At 43.6% G+C, this 12,876-nt stretch overlaps 1 long non-coding RNA gene across 1 annotated transcript in view; it reads right to left on the bottom strand.

Moving 5' to 3' along the window:
• The window catches only part of LOC125334483, a 144,089-nt gene that overhangs the window by 75,990 nt on the left and 55,223 nt on the right, over positions 1–12,876 (bottom strand). Inside the window, exon 2 of the long non-coding RNA XR_007207148.1 lies at positions 2,777–2,911. This is a non-coding gene — a long non-coding RNA (uncharacterized LOC125334483). The remainder of the gene's footprint in view (positions 1–2,776; positions 2,912–12,876) is intronic.

Below are 12,876 nucleotides of genomic sequence, written 5' to 3'. Positions count from 1 at the left end.
TCAGCCTGTTTGCTGTATTTAATCAGCCTGGTTTGTTGCCAAACAAATTACTTGAAGATGGTGTCAAAAAAAAAGACATCACAAGGTGAGCTCTCACAACACAGCACAGCTAATAACATGATAATTTTTTAGAGTGGAATGGTTCTTTAGCAATGGGAAACATGATTTTTGAGGATAAACACATTACCCAGCTGGGTACCTCAACTTAGGCAACTTTCCCTATAGCATTAACAGCAGGAGGGAGCCACAGACTATGCAACAACAACCGAAGTATTTCTTTGCCAGCCTCTTGCACGCCCTGTCTGCACCAAGCACCAGCAAACAGAGCATTTAGCAGTTTCCTCAGCTGGACAGCATGAGAACAGTAGAGACTGACAGCACTGAAAATTGTAATTCCTCCTTTTGGCTTCTCTTTCTCCATCTCTTCCTTTCCTATGTGACCTTGATCTGCTGAAGGCCTGAGCCCTCCAGACCCCACCAAGTACTCAGTGCCTTGAAAAGAGGGACCTTTTGCCCATCAAACTCAGAATCTCAAGACACAAACATCAGAAATAATTACAAGTAAAAACTTGCTGGCTTGTCTCAAAGTGAAACCATCAATTCTGATTAAATCCCTTCTTTTGCCACAAATTTCTACCTTTCCTGGTAGAAAATATGGCATCTCCTGGCTCTTGTAAATATTTTGACTGACAATACAGAAGCCAGAGAAATAAGGAACTTCTCTCACTCAGGACTTTTAAAGTCATTTAGTCTGAGGAAAATTTTAGAATACTGTTATAACCTGATAATTGCAACACACACTTTCCAAGCAGAAATGTCTCAGACATTCAAAAAAAAAAAAAAAAGAAAAGAAAATACACTGTCAAAAACATCAATTTCTTAAGCTGATGGTTTTTTTCAGAAACGTGACCAGGAAGTCCAAAACCAAGATTGCCAAGTCGATAAGAATCCCAAATCCTATCTACTAAATACTATAAATTGGACACTTACTTGGGCTTCAAAGATAAAAACGGAGGGTTTAGACAAGACAGATTAGCTTTGCACACTAGAATTCTTCCTTTACATAGAATAAATTATTTGATGAAAGATTAGGCTGTTTACGAAGTAGGAAGCACTTGCCTTCAGCATTTCCTCACCTGCTGAGCGCTGGGACAGCGGCGCAGGGCAGACGCGCGCTCCGAGGCTGCCATCCACCTGCACACCCAGCCACCCCACGAGCTGGGCTTTTGCTCATTCCCAGATTGCTCTGCTGGGGCTGCAAGGTCCCCACTCTGACCTTACCATGGCTGCAGCTCTGCTGGCACCAGGGGTGACACAGGGAATGTGATTCAGCAGGACTTCAGTCTTCTCTTTTTTGTTACCAAATGCAAACAGGCACCACACACACAGCTGGCATTTTCCAGCAGCAAACCACTTCTTGCCCCACTCTCACACAGCACTGCTCTCTTTGGAAATTAGGATTTCCCCTTGATGCTTCTTTTAATCCATGCAGTACTTGACTACTGAAAATCAGTAATACCTTAAAAATATCTGCTAGGGACAGGGGGAAGGGTTAATACACAGAACTACCAGCTCCCACCATTTTACCTCAGCTTCCCAAAGGCTGGGCAATCTCTGCGATGTCTCAAACCCAGGAACCATGTGACTGAATCCCGTTTTTTAAAAAAACAAACGAACAAATTTCAAATTATAGCAAGACACTTGCAAACAGAGCTTAGCCTCAAATACTACTGGAAAATAACAAGTGCTTTTCAGGACTGGGGAGGGCCTTCATTGCTGACCTTTTATTTTTGGAACTGGCAGCGATGAAATCACTTTTTAGCGGCTCCAAACATCACTACAAAGAGCAGACAATAGGTGCATTTTGCTTGTTTTGCTCAAAAAACTTTTCTCCTGGCTGGAGAAAGTGTATTTGCCTAGGTCAGTGCTGTTCTCCTGCTTTTTATTATGCTTTTTCCTACTCTTTCTTCACATTATTTTCCATCCACCTTACCAGAACTAGACAGAGGCAGTCCCATGTCTGCATATAATTGCCACATACCTCTGCACATCAAGGAAAAATCATCCCTAGGCAGAGATGCTCCATAAGGGCCTAGCATGATTAAGTCTCTATGATGGACAGATATTTTTAGGCGACATTTAGGACCTTGCCTGCATGCTGCAGATTAACAAAATCAGCAAGGCAAGCTCAGGAGGAGGAAGATTGTGCCTGGATCCCCCAGAGGGAAAAATCTTGTGGAGACAGAATAATTCATTCGCACCTCTTTCTCACTCCCTACCATTGACAACTTGCCAAAGTCACAAATCCCAGGGAGCTGCTGCCAAGTTGCTCTTTCTTGGGAACAATTTGCATGGTGGCTGAGGCATAAGCAGCCCTCCTTCCCTGGTGCCAGCCCACCCAGCTGCTTGGAGAAGAGCGCAGTATGTGAGGAGCCTGAGCAGGGTGCCACAGCAGAGCCGTGGCTGTAGGACAGCCTGTCTCCCTGGGCTTTCTCCAAGGAGCTCCTGGCTCTGTCCCACCTGCCTCTGCACAACGAGGTTGTCTCCTGTCAGCTGTGGCACTGGCACAGAGACTGGCCTGCTTCCAGTGCAGAGTGCCCTGCTGTCCCTCTGCTCCAGGCTCCCTCTGCCTCTCTCCTCCCAAAGACCAGGAAGGCTGGAGCACGACACACAACGCCAGCCTGAAGTTCCTGTACAGGCTGTGCTCCAGCTCACTAGAACATGCAAGAGCCACAGGCACCAAACTGCTCCTGCCCACGCAAGCAACACGCCTTACCTGCTCCAGCTCCCAGCTGTTCTTCCCAAAATCGCTTTCGTTCAAGTGAGCCACTTACAGTACCAAATGCCTCAGAAACACAGTGGGGTCCATCTGCAACACCTCTTCTGTAGGGAAGCGTGACTCCAAAGGTGTCTGGAAAGAAGAGACACAAGGAATGGTAAGAGCTTGTGTGCTTGAGCTGCTCTGGAAACCACCTCTCCCTCCTGGAGAGGAGCCAGCATGGGCAGCAGGAACAAAAGATTGTGCAGAGGGCTGGCAGTGGTTAGTTTGGCTGAATTTAGGGGGCCTCTCAGATGGCACATAATAAATGAACTTCATGAGTGATGTAATGCTCCCAAAATATTCCAAATTACCCTCAAAGGCAAGGGTGGCTGTGCTGAGCTGATCATCTTCATCTATGTACATTAACTGCATAACTTAAAAAGTCAAACCTGTGATCAACTCAGTTCAAAGGTCAGGTACGTCAGCTCTTGCACAGAATGTGTCAAGTACCCAAAGCCTACTCCAAATGAGTAGGTTCATTATTCATGAAATACACTTAGAAAACCTTCTTAAAATTAAAAAAAAAAAAAAAAAAGTCCTGTGCCTATTTCTCTGCTGCTTTTCCTATGTGCTAATAGATAAGGATTGACTTTGTGAAATTGCTACAGCAAGCTGAGAATGATGCATGAAGTCAGAAATTCTGCCCAATGCACAGAGAATATGGCTATGTTACATTAGTTGCTGTGCATTGTACAGATACACAATATTCATCTCAGTCAGAGCAGCAGCCAGTAAAGCCTTCAAAGCCCAAACAGTTGAGCACACCTGATGCAAAAGTCCAGCAAAGCTGATGGCTCACTCCTCATGGAGTCCTGCTGTCTCCTGACAGCAAAAGGAGGAGGTGGACAAATGTGTGCAAATAAACAGGAGGGGAGGGAAAGCAGAGGGTCCCAGGGGGCAACAGGGGGGGAATCAAAAAACAGCATCAAGAGTATAAGCAGCCCTATAAGAATCAAGTCTCAATCATGAGCACAGTACATATGTGGAGAACCAGTGGAATGGAGATCTGAGCAGAGCACTGCAAAGGCAGGAAGGGCGTGTATGTGGCAGGGCCATCAGGCCACACCACCCCAAAGGGCATGCAGGAACATTTGTAGTGACTTTAAACCATACCTAACTCTGGGATTTCCCTCCTAAGCCACTAAGCTGCTGCTTGTTGCTCTCAGATGCTCCCCATACGTTTGGCAGTATACAAGAGAGAACACTAAAGGCACGAGGAGGAAAACAGCTGCATCCTGTGCTTCATTAAACAGTTAATCCACTTTCCCAGTGCTCCTAGCTGTGTAGGCATCTGAAAAAAAACCCACAACCACCTTGGTGGGAACAACCTCCTCTTCCAAACATGCGCTGCTGCCGGGTGCGTCCTTCGCTGCTCTCCACGTTTCTCTTTTCTGCCACAAGAGCACAGACCACTGAGCTACCAAGCCAGCAGCTCTCCCCTTTTCCCACCAGCTCCATTTGCTCAGGAACAGCACCTGAGGCACCCCTGGCTGGCTCCTCCACCTGACCTACATCTCTTATTTAAGGAGTTACTCAGCCTTTTGTGAAAACAGTTGGATTTCTACCAGAGAGGGGATTTTGTCTGCATCTGTACTGGGATTTTTAAAGTACACCTGCACAAGAGCTCAAAGACATCATTACCTCTTTTTAAGAAGGATGCAGCTGCCCCTCTCTTCGGCCCATTGGTCCCCTGTAGCATCCCAGGTCTTCTTCGATCACTCCTTGCCCCATACCCTGCTGGGGCTCTCAGTCTCCAAAGACCAGACCAGTTTATTTTGCATTAAGAGCATATTCTGTGAATGCACAGATCTGCTGCATGCAAAAAGCAGCTTTGCATGGGAATGGAGGTGTGAAAGAACAGCACTGAATAATAACAGCCTAGAACAAAGTCCATGCTGACCTACAGCTGACCTTCCTGCTCTCAGTCACAGAAGTGAGAAGTCCCTTTGCAAATCCATGCTGAAATACTTCCTTTTCCAGGACCCAAAGAAAACATCAAATGTAGAAAAAGCAAAATCACATCCTTCCTTTCTTGTTCCTGCGTATTCAGGACGTACCCCGTGTGTCTTTGGGACAGAGTGTGTAAACGAGTCTTCACGTGCCCCTGGGAGCTCGCTGACCACATCAGTGGTCCTGTGCTCAGTGCCACAGGCTACCTGACCTGCATTTCAAAGAAACACAACAGCTTTGTTATTCCAGAAACTCAGCTCATCATAGAGCACTGCACTCACAGCAATCTGTGAGCAGCTCAGCTCCCAGGGCAGATGGAAAGTCAGTGGTGCTGTAACAAGTGATATGCTGCTTGCTGGTGATGCTAAAATTCTTGTGGAAAACTGAATAGCAAGACATGCTCAGAAGAAAAAGATCAAAACAACCCAACCTGATGAAAATTCTGGGTCTCTGCTCTAAATAATGCTAAAAAGAATTTAAAGCTAACATTATGGTTGTTGGTTTTTTTATTGTCATTTTGCTAACAAATTACACTGGGAATTCTCCCCTCCAAAAACCATCTACACCACCCTTCATCTCTGATAAGGATTCCCAGTCCTACAGCTTTTCTCATAAATATCTGTAAGAGCTTTGCAGAAGCATTAGTGTGCAATATGGACCCTTTGGGAGCAGCTTTCCTTCCAGCAGCTCCTTCCCTCCCTCTCCACCTGCACTCGTTGCTGTCTCAGGATGGCCTCTGCTCCAAATTCCTGGCCCTGCTGAGCACCCTCGGACACCACAGACAGCTCCATCTCCTGCCCAGCCTCTCCCCATGGCTAAAGATGGAGTGACTGCTTAACACTGCCAAAAAACACTCAAGCTGACAATGTAAACTTCATATCAGTGCTCCTCTAAAGGCATTTAAATATACATTTATTTATCTTTGTAAGGAAAGGAACGTGTCCAAACTTTTCTACACACTCTGAGCACCATCCCCTTTCCCCTGTAGCCCCACCAGGTGCAATTAAGACACTGACTAAAAATTAATCCCACTTTGTTTGGCTTTCAGGGAACAATTGGGGGATTTTTAAAACATACAAAGGTATCCTTTAATATTTACAGGATAAAAGGAATGTAAGGTAAAATCCATTTTCTTTCCATTCCTGCACAGTCTCATGGTCTTTATGAGTTTTCTATAGAAGTTGTCACAAACTCCTCTGGAGGAAGAGCACAGCTAAGGGAGTTCCTTGGTTGAAGATTTAGCATTAATTTTGCACGCATGTTCACCGTAGGATTCGAAGACAGACTTAAAAATCTCTGGTCCAAAAGCAAAATTGAAGCTAGGCATTTAAAGTATGAATGTTAGTATTAGGCAATTACTTTTCCTTCAGTTTTCAAAATGTTGCATAAATTGTTAATAACCCCACACTGAGGAAATAATTTCATCATATATGATTAGCTATTTTCTGAAGAAAATAGCAGAGTGAAAAGTACAAATTGACAGAATTCTACTATTTTTCCTCTTTTAGAGTTTCAGATCGACATATTCATCTCATCTTCTTCCCTCTCTAATTATCATGCAATGGCATGTCTTGAAGAAGAGAAATGGTACGTGCATTTCTGTGACAAGTGAAGCAATCCTCTGACATGTAACTACAAAATACATGGGAATCCATAAAGGACAAAAAAAATACCCAATACAAAATTTAGATAGCACCAGTTCTTCATGCTGACAGAGCCTAAAATTAAAAACTGAATGTCTAGAATAACTGCACAGAACCTACACATAGAAATGAAAGGCTGAATAGAGCACAGCCTCATCTCATTTTATATAATGGTTGCTGCCATCCAGCCACCAGCACCTGTGATAGCCAGAGCCACAAGTTCTCAGACAGAAGTTACTCATTTTGGAATTCTCATTTTCCTTAAAGGGCTCAGAGGAAGAAGAGTAATTCAACAGTTTACAGCAAACTGGCCACATGGTGAACAAAAGCATGCAAACACCATCTTAATTAACACCACACAGTTACCTCTGCTCATCTAACCTCCCAGAGCCTGATACCAGCCTTGACAGGTTTTCATAACAATAAAATGCAATAAATGAATTTATGTCCTGAAGGACTCTAAGCCACAATGTCACAAAGCCATGAAAGATAAATGATGTCTTAACTAATTTTCTGATTTATTATTCCCCCAATTTTGCTCATTTTGTGATGAGGAGAACTCATTTTTCTATTTGGCAGATAGCTGTGTCAACCCTGCTAATAGCTACTATTACCATCACATGAGCATGTTTGTGAAAACAACTGTATTTTCATTCTGACACTGACCCCACAGCACTTCAGTTTTATTACAAGCACAAGATCTGTCAGTAACAAAAATTGATGCACTTACCCGCAGATTCTGCTTGTCTGCCACTAGCATTTTATTCATTTTTCTTTTGCAGAAGTTCATCTTTAAGCAAGGGCAGATTCATGGTTTAAATTACTGTCTTGACACATCATCTGTTGCCTTGTAAATTCGTACAAAGAACATAATTTCCAGAGTCTTTAGGAGATAAAGGATTACTGTTAACCATCACTGCAGGCACTGTACTGATCTGAATTTAACTCAAACTGTGTAAACCTAAATGGGCTTAAAAGTGGCTACTCAAAAGATTTCCTCATCAAACATTCCGACTGAGAATAATCTGAATTGAGTAACCCCATTCAATGCATAAGATACTTTTAGGTGTCAGGATTCAACAGATGATTTTCAGGGTGAAACTTTCCAAACATCAATTGTTCTGTTTGAAATTGAGGACTTTTTAGTATTTAATGGGAGTAGGTTTATGCCTGTGGTTAGGAAAATACTGAAATTCTGCCCACTCTGCCACTTGAAGTGCCTATATTTAACCACATTATTCTGAACATGATTTTCATTCTAGATGTCATTGATTTGGTGCTCCTGATACATATAAATAAACACACATGTCCCTTCAAGAATTTTGTACCTGCTTGATGCCTCACAACTGGCTTCTCACATCCCCAAATACAATTATTTGTGGGCAATCTTGGTGATCATTCTTCTTGCCAAGAGGGTTGCTTCTTGAAGCAGCCAACAGAACTAAAGTCAAACAGACACTTCTGAACTTCTCTGGTGGAATCTCAGTTCAGTGACCAACTAGACCACCCAGATTCAGATTCTTCCTAATTTAGGACTAACATATCAACACCTAGAAATTCTGGCAACTATTGTAATCCCACCTTTTCATGTACTAAAAAAAGATAGGAAGGAAATGAGCTTTTTGTGCATTGTCATTTCCTTCACACAAGACTTAACCATCATACCCCACAGGATTTCCCGCAGCAAAGCTCCGTTGTTTTCTCTTGGCAAGAAAGAGCTACTGACTTTTCAAGACCACCAGCAGATTGTGTGGTATAGTTAGAAAGTCTTTGCAGCAGTTGGGTGAGGTTCTTAGAGATTCAGCTGTTAGAACAGTCTGCATCGCAGGAGCAGGAACAATCCTGGTTAATCTCCTCATGCAGGGAAACCAAACCTGTGCAAAGTCACCTTCCCCTCCCATCCCACCTTGTGCAACTGTGCTCAGAACCTTGGGCTGCATTATGCATGGGAGAAAATAAAACTTGTTTACTATTATGTAGTTTCTAAGGGAATGAGTTACTTGTGTTGTTCTTGTGGGGTTTTGATGCAACACAGCCATGGCGACTGTAGGGCAGCAATGTCCTCTGGGAGGATATTGGGTGTTCTACCTCAACTCAATCCATCCCATCTTCCCAGAGGTGTCAGAAGAGGAAAAAAAAAAAAAAAAGAAAACCAAACTTGCAGTAAATCAGGTTAGTTGCTTTCTCGAGAGGCAATATGTGCCTTTAAAAGCCAGTAAGTTTATCCCTCAGAGAGAAGGTTTAGTACATTTTTTCCATTTAAATGAGTATAACCAAACCAGCAAACACTACATTGTTCTGCTTAAACAATTTGCTGTTTTACAAGGTGCACTTTGTTTGGGCTGTATTTTTCATATGTGAACAACTTGCTTGCTTTTTCAAACTAATTTTAAAACCTTTCTAATATTCCACTTTGCTCAGAAGTTGCTGTGAGCTGCCTACCAACAGGAGAGAGACATCAAGAGAAAAGAATGAAACACAACAGCCAAAAGTCACCAGCATCCCTGTAGGACATTCTCTAAAGCCAAAGGAAGCAGCTAACCATTGGAAACCCTTCTTTTTCCACAAAGGTATATTAAATTCAACATATGCACATGCAGGCCACTGTGGTGAGTGAGTGATTAACTGCCTTGTGCTGGATTCTGAAGTTTGTACAAAGCATTTTGCCTTCCCAGTTGCTTTGCAATCTATCCTGTTTTACTCTGTCATAAACACCTGCTGTTCAGACAACTGCATTTAAGGTGGGCTTAAACATCATAACATTGGGCTAAAACAATATCAGTAAGTAATATCAGTCTTAAACTGGAGCCTGAGCTGGGCCCAGGGAAAATGCCATAGCATTGGGGGCACATCACTGAGGGGCCTGGGGGAGCTGCAGGTGAGGGTGTTCCCAGACTGGGTTTGGAGAAGCTACTCTGCAGTGCGGGGAGCCTCGGGAGACGGCAGCTGACGTCCCAGCAGGGGACAACAGAATAATGCCTGGAGAGATGTGTGTGTGTTTACCTCTAAAGGAAAGCCAGGAGGAAATTAGGGTGAAAAGCATGACCTGTCTGCATGGCAGGGAATTGCAGAAGTCCTTTTATCCTGCAGGACGTGGGATCTCTGGAGGCAATGTACAGTTTGGCTCCAGCTGCTCAGGGACATCTTTTCTGCATTAGTACTCCCACAGACCCACTCAGGGGCTGTGACAGACAGCTGGTGCCAAGTGCCCAATGCAACAACTTCTCCTCTGAACCAAAAAGCATTTTCTCACCTGCTAGGCTCCACAGGGTTTAGTTCTAACAGGTTTGACATCTCCAGTCCCTGTATCACCCTTAGTTTGGACTGAGCAGCACATCTGCTCTTTTCTTCTAAGAGATCTTTCGTTGCCTTGCACAGCAGAGATCGGGTTAAGCCTAGACTGACTTTTACTGCAACATCACCTTGCTGGATGACAAATCTTCTATCATGGACAGTATTAAAGACAGTATTAACATCCACAGCAGAAACGCGGGCTGGGCGACACCTCTGATGTGAAGTTGATTCATGCTCGTGCTAAGCCTGGGTCTGGTCCAGCTGACACTGTCAGCTAAGTTACTGCACTGCCAGTTTAATGTTTTGCCATCTGCTAACTGAGAGCTCTGCTGCCTGCTGGGTCCCATAAAGACTTTTATTTATTACATTATACATGGCAACATCTGCCACAGGATTTAGCTCAGCTCAGCTCCCTAATTAAACAAACAAACACTACATCTCCCGTACACGACTGGGTCTAACTATTATTTATAAAATCTGAGATAGGTATTTAAAAGATATACATTGTTCCAGATGAATAAATACCCCTCCCACCATTTGGGGACGGACTGTTAGAATAAGCTTAAGGTTCTCAAACACTCCATTTTACTACAACAAAGCAACCAGAAGTTACTGCATTTGTTGTTGTTTTGCTTTTATTCTTAAATTATTCAATTTTACACTAATTAGAAAAATCAGATTATTTCAAATTCTTGTTAGATCCTCTCCTGAGTACTGTCTGACTGTAAAAGCAGGGGAGAGTACAACAGACTCCCTCTGTGTTTGATTTCAGAGAAGAGAGAGACCCGACCTGAGTAACACTGCAGTGTTCAGCCCCCACGAAAGGCACCACGAACGCACTGCCCAAGTCCATCTCAAGCTTAATTGCCAAGGGAGGAGTCACTGAACAACTATCACTGGCTATGCACCTACATCCAGGCTCTCCCATCTGTTCCAGTCACCTGCAGTTAAATCAAACTGGGAGAAAACCTGGATGAAATCCAGGCCTAATGAATTCAGTAGGAATGTCAAGTTCTTCTTTTTTTTAAATCAGTCCTAAACAAAAGCTTGAATTTTATTTAAGCTTTAATCTTTCTTTGACCACTCTCTATTCTTTTAAAAAATCTCTTACTTTAAAGATTAATGGAAGGGTGTCTACAATTCCAAATATGCCAGCTCTCAAAATTTCCCAGGTTTAACTTTCAAAAATCAAAGGGACAGTATAGCAGAACTACAGCTGCATTTTCCAGTCTTCCACTCTTTCATATGAGTTCTTGTTTACTACATTCAGTTGCAAAAAAACCCAAAAACCACACCCAACTACCTAAACCAAACAAAAAAACCAAACCACTACACAAACCTTCTGTAGGGGAAAAATAAAAAAAAAGAAAACCCCTGCTTGACTCTAAATTCTTTAAAAATACATTTATCTTGGTTTAATTTTTAACCAAGTCCAGTTGCCCCGGTGCCTCTGTCACACCAAAGCAGTTCTTTCATTGTCTAAAAATTTTGCCTCATTCCTCCTTTATTCAAGAAAGTCATCCCAGTCAAGAAAGAAAATAATTGTTTCATTTATGGAAGTAGCATTGATTTTTTTCAGTTAAAATCATTGCCCTTACAATATTTTTGCAAAATCACTGATACCCTGGAAATTTTTCATCCCTACACTTGGTGTTCAGGATGGTGGCCACCCTCCCACCCCTCTGCCAGGCCAGGATAGGGGTGCCCAGGCTTCCCCAGCAGTGCAGCTCCCTCAGGGGGCTGACTCAAGGCCACAGCTGCTCTCTGACGTGCCAAAATAGGGACCTCGGCAGCCATGGCACTGCCACAGAAACGAACCAGTACTACCTAACACAGGCTGCCAAATCACCAGCTGTTCAACGGCTCCAGTCACTGAGCTGTTCAGGAGTGACTCAACAGACTCCCCACCCACCTCAACCTTCCAGCATTACGGACACTCCTCACCTAAAAATATAAAGCTCTACTGCACAATTCCTTCGCCACAACACAAATAAGACAAGATCATAATAAACAACAACTCAGCTCCATGATCCATAGCACCTATGTATGTAACATTTATAAAAGTCTTTTTATTTCCAAGCCTGGAAAAACTGGCAGCTCTACATACTCAGATTAAATAAGATATGCTACAGAACATGTTTGGTAAAACCGCTTTTATTTAATTTTTGAGTGTAACATTTGGATATTTACAGGCTCAAGGAAATTATGAATCTTTTTTCTGTATCACTGGTACCTGCACAATGAATTATTTATTATTCATCATCACAAACAGATGACTCCCCCAACAATATGTGATCTTTATTATCTCTCTTCTCTAGTTCAAATATTGTCTGACATTGCTTTTCTGAAGACCCTGTGTTCCTCTGGCACAAAAAAAAAGATGATGATAAAGAGGCAGAAGCTTAATTACTTGCACATAAAAATATCTGCCAGGTGCTGTCAGCACCAACAAAGATCAGGCTCAAACATAGAAACTGGCCCTTGAGATAACATTTCCCAGGTGCCCAAGGAGCACTGGGGGATATGGGAAAATGGGGACACTGCATACCTTCCCAGGTAGCCTTTTTAATTTAAAATGGCACTTCCCTACTTACCCTGTCCCGTTCTGGCCTCAGCCCTGGTTTTAAGGGAATTCCAGGAGCTCATGGCATTAGGGTGCCAGTGAGACCCTCCTGCCCTGCTCCCCATGCCCTGAGTCCTGCACAGAAGCTGCCAAGGCAGAGCCCCCAGTTCACACCAGGAGCTTCCCCAGTAGCAAATGATGCTCTGGAAAGGGGGGAGAGGACAGAAGAGGCTCCTGATGAGACTTTCTCCCTGTCCCAGGCAGGTGCATGTATCAGTGTCTGGAGGCTCTGTGCACTGAGCCAGCTGAGTTGATGCTGGAGGAACAAGTGCCTGTAAGTTTGCAGTGTTACACTGCCTCTTAGCACCTCACACGTTGTGGATGAGCAGGAAAGTTCAAATACTTAGGGAGATGTTAATGGAATTGGACAATTTGCATCATCTGTGTGTCCAGCCCTCAGAAGAATCCTGAGAAGAGGCTGTGACCGCTCACACCGGTGCCCACAGAGAGCCTCAGCCAGGAGGGGAATTTATCTCAAGGCCTTGCCAATCAGACACACACTTCAGCAGGGGAATTACTGCTCCAGGGTGACACGAGCTGCACAG

The sequence above is a fragment of the Corvus hawaiiensis genome, chromosome 16 (assembly GCF_020740725.1).
Source record: "Corvus hawaiiensis isolate bCorHaw1 chromosome 16, bCorHaw1.pri.cur, whole genome shotgun sequence".
Taxonomy (NCBI): Eukaryota; Metazoa; Chordata; class Aves; order Passeriformes; family Corvidae; genus Corvus; species Corvus hawaiiensis.
This window is presented reverse-complemented; position numbering and strand designations above follow the sequence as displayed.